The sequence below is a fragment of the Aedes albopictus genome, chromosome 2, assembly GCF_035046485.1.
Source record: "Aedes albopictus strain Foshan chromosome 2, AalbF5, whole genome shotgun sequence".
Classification (NCBI taxonomy): domain Eukaryota; kingdom Metazoa; phylum Arthropoda; class Insecta; order Diptera; family Culicidae; genus Aedes; species Aedes albopictus.
The window spans coordinates 20371252-20375760 of NC_085137.1; positions in this window are offsets into that span (position 1 = coordinate 20371252).

Consider the following 4509-nt stretch of genomic DNA (forward strand, 5'->3'; position numbering starts at 1 on the left):
TTGCTTTGCTCTTGCTTTGCTCTTGCTTTGCTCTTGCTTTGCTCTTGCTTTGCTCTTGCTTTGCTCTTGCTTTGCTCTTGCTTTGCTCTTGCTTTGCTCTTGCTTTGCTCTTGCTTTGTTCTTGCTTTGCTCTTGCTTTGCTCTTGCTTTGCTCTTGCTTTGCTCTTGCTTTGCTCTTGCTTTGCTCTTGCTTTGCTCTTGCTTTGCTCTTGCTTTGCTCTTGCTTTGCTCTTGCTTTGCTCTTGCTTTGCTCTTGCTTTGCTCTTGCTTTGCTCTTGCTTTGCTCTTGCTTTGCTCTTGCTTTGCTCTTGCTTTGCTCTTGCTTTGCTCTTGCTTTGCTCTTGCTTTGCTCTTGCTTTGCTCTTGCTTTGCTTGCTGTGCTTGTTTTGCAAAACAAGAAATGAAAACAACGCAACTAGGGAAACTATTCTAAGAAAAAGAAGAGGCAAATAACTTAAATCCAATCGTGATAAATAGTTTTAACCCATTAACGTCCGAATTATGCCACAGTCACAGCTGTACTAGTAGATATCTGATTTTTCCTGGAGTACCTCAACCCTACAAAAGAAAGTTACTGCAGTCATTTAAACGGAAATCTACGGTGAAATTTTCGTTTTAATACACAGTGGGGCATATGCACGTTAAACGTTGAAAAACTATTTTTCAAGCGCAGCTACCTTATTTTTATGAGCTATTGTCATCTCTCTAAATCTATTTTAGATGACTGATGCAAGGAATAGTTGATATTCTCTTAATAAAAATATTGCAGTTTGAAATCTTCCAGAAAGGGATTACATTAGTAAAAACTAAAAAACATCTACTAGTAGTTTATCAATGGATAGTTTTCAACAGTTTTTAGGCGTTCCAATATGCATCATTCTAACAATTTCTATATATAATGGGTTGATATTCGGCATTCTAGTAGTATATACTGCCCACCGTATCCTTCTGGCTTTGGCAACCGCAGAGCACAGCGAGCATGTGGCTCACCCTATGCCGCCACACACCGTTATCTTGTACAGCGCCATTCGAGTCTTCTAGTCTCTAACCAAATAGAGCTTGCTGACGTTTATTGACATTTCTCTTTCAAACATGCAGGCGGAATAGGATTTGTTGTCATCAGGAAAGGTTTCCCGATGACAACAAATCCTATCCCGCCTGCGTGCTTGAAAGAGAGAGGTGAATAAACGCCAGCAAGCTCTATTGCTAGGCGCTAATTGATCGAATTACGATCAATTTATTCATCTACAGCTATTTTGCATGAAGCCGACCAATCAGTAGGTCGGCTCCAGAGGCGCGTTCGACCCAAACGAATGTCTTTGAGATGAGAGTCACAATGAACCCGAGTAAAGATAACAAATTGATAGCGCATAGCATTTTGTTCAATATTATATTTAGTTATTAATATGAAATGAGACAGCTGTTTTATACCTAGCTGGTTTTGTTATCGATCAATAGCCATGCAGTTCTATTTTACCGTAAAAACTACTTTATCAATATTAGTTCAGAATTTTTAGAACCCACTTGTGCCACCTAGCGGGCAAACCTACAACCAACTAGCTCACTATCAGACAGTTTTTGATGTCCTGATCGACCTTGTCGAAGCCAAAATTCTTCTATGCAGTCTGACTCTCGAGATACAGAAAATCAGAATTTTTAGAGCTTACTAGCGCCACTTACCGAATAAACTCAGAATCAACTAGTTCACTATCCGTTAGTCCTTGATGTACTGATCAACTTTGCCGACGACGAAAATTTTCTATGTAGTCTGATTCTCGAGATACAGAAGTTCAGAATTTGTAGGGCTCACTTGTGCCACCTAGCGGATAAACCTGGAATGAACTAGTTCACTATCCGTTAGCATTTGATGTACTGATCAACTTTGCTGAAGACGATTTTTTTTCTATGCCTGATTTTCGAGATTCAGCAGCTAAGAATTTCTAAAACTACCTAGCGCTACTTAGCGGATAAACCTTTAACACTAGTTCACTATCGGATAACTTGTGATGTGCTGATCGACCTCGCCGAAGACGAAATTGTTCTTTGTATGTAGTCTGATTTTCGAGACACAGAAGTTCAGAACTTTTAGGGCTCACTAGCCTCACCTAGCAGATTTGCCATGAACCAACTAGTGCACTATCGGGTAGCTCTTGATGTCCTGATCGGCCTTGCCGAAGACGAAACTCTTCTATGTAGGGTATCGCGCCACTTGGGCGGTGGCGTCTATATTCGTCTATTTTCCACTATAACTCAGTCAATTTTGAACCAATTGACTTGAAATGTTGTACACGGGTAGATACTATACCTATCTCACCGCATTCCAAAAATTGTGTCAATTGATACAAATTTGACTGAGTTATAGCGGAAAACAGACGAAAATAGAAGCCACCGCCCAAGTGGCGCGATTCCCTACTCTGATTCTCGAGATGCAGAAGTTCATAATTTTTAGAGCTTACTTGCGCCACCTAGCGGACAAACCTTCAATCAACTAGTTCTCTATCGGATAGCTGTTGATGTCCTGATCAATCTTGCCGAAGACAACATTTTTCTATGAAGTCTGATTTACAGAGATACAGAGGTTAAAATTTTAAGGATTCACTAACGCCACCTAGCGGATAAACCTAGAACCAACTAGTTCACTATCGGATAGCTCTTGATGTCTTGATCAACTTTGCCGAAGACAATTTTTTTCTGTGTAGTCTGGTTGTTGAGAAACAGAAGTTAAAAATTCCTATGACTTGCTGGCGCCACCTAGTGGATAAACCTAGAACTAACTAGTTCAGTATCGGTTAGCTCTAGATGTTCTGATCGACCTTGTCGAAGACGACATTCTGAAATTCTTCTATGTAGTCTGATTCTGAAGATACAAAAAATCAGAATTTTTTAAGCCCACTTGCGCCACCTAGCGGACAAACCTACAACCAACTAGTTTACTGTCAGATAGCTGTTGATGTCCTGATCAACCTTGCTGAAGACAGAATTCTTCTATGTAGTCTGATTCTCAAGATACAAAAATTCAGAATTTTTAAGCCCACTTGCGCCACCTAGCAGACAAACCTACAACCAACTAGTTCACTATCAGATAGCTATTGATGTCCTGATCAACCTTGCCGAAGACGAAATTCTTTCATGTAGTCGGACTCTCGAGATACAGAGGTTTAAATTGTTTAGAACTCACTAGCGCCACCTAACGGATATACCTAGAACCAACTAGTTCACTATCGGAGAGCTCTTGATGCCCTGATCAACTTTGCTGAAGACAAAAATGTTCTATGTAGTTGGATTCTTAAGATACGAGCGCGACGGTATTGGCCATGGCTGTTGACGAAACACCTATCAAAGCATAGTGTTTATGATCACTAGCGCTACCTACTGGAGCGAATACGTACTAAATTACGTACTATCGGAGAGTCCTTGATCTCCTCAACAACTTTGCTGAAGACACCAGTTTTCCAAAATGCTTCATTTCTCCGCAGTTATCGCAAAAGTTACAAATCTATAAATAGATCACTGGGCGTTCGAGGCATCTGATCTATAAGTAGATCACTGGGCGTAAATGGGTTAAAACAATCAATGACCAACAAAAATGGCAACCAAGAGCCACGAAGGAAACACTTAGCTATACAAATGTTTTTTTTTCTCCACATCCAAAGGGGTCCGTTTTCCAAGAAGGACACCATGGGAGTTCATTTCGTGCATTAATTTGGGAAGAAGATTTCGGCGAAAAGACACTCTGTTAGAGCTATGTATAGTTGTTTGGAAATTATCTCCCAGACAGAGAAAGTAGGTTAAGCAGACCGTAAAATTTGCCACCGCCTTCGAACAGTTCATTGTTCCGCATTTATCACTCCCCGCATGCCGGCTTCAGCGTAATCTTTCACAGTCGATTTCGCGTATCGAGCGTCCTGTCATTGGCATACATCCGTTTAATCACGTTGTAATTTTTGCCAGCATGATAAACTTTTCAGTCACAACTCAATCATTTCGTTTCCCTCCCTCGCCGCCGCAGCGTTACAGCATCACTTGGTGGCAAGGACTTATCACCACCCCGTAAGGCACACACGTGCCGGAAAAATAACCAACATCTTTGCGGAGCTGCAGGTGGCGTTGGAGCGTTGTTTGCGAATGTATTCAGATAGCGTGACGTAACCCCTGAGGATATATGTTATTTTCTCGTCAAATGCTCTACGTCTGATATGGGTGTATTTCGATTCTATCGACTGGCATGTTCAAAATTCAAGTTGCTGAAAACGTTTCTGAAAAAAAAAAAATATTGATGGCGATCTCAAATGACTTCCTTCAATAATTTCCAGAAGTGGAAATTTATGGAATTCATGACAAACTTTTTAAGAATTTTAGAAACTAGGAAAAGTTTCGTCATAAAATCATTATGAAACTACTTCAAAGAGGTTTACCTGCGTGACAGGGGTATCCTATCCAGTCCATGTAGGAGCTACTCTAATACAAGCGTTTGTGAATTGTAGCACGAGCTTCTTTGAGGTATATTAT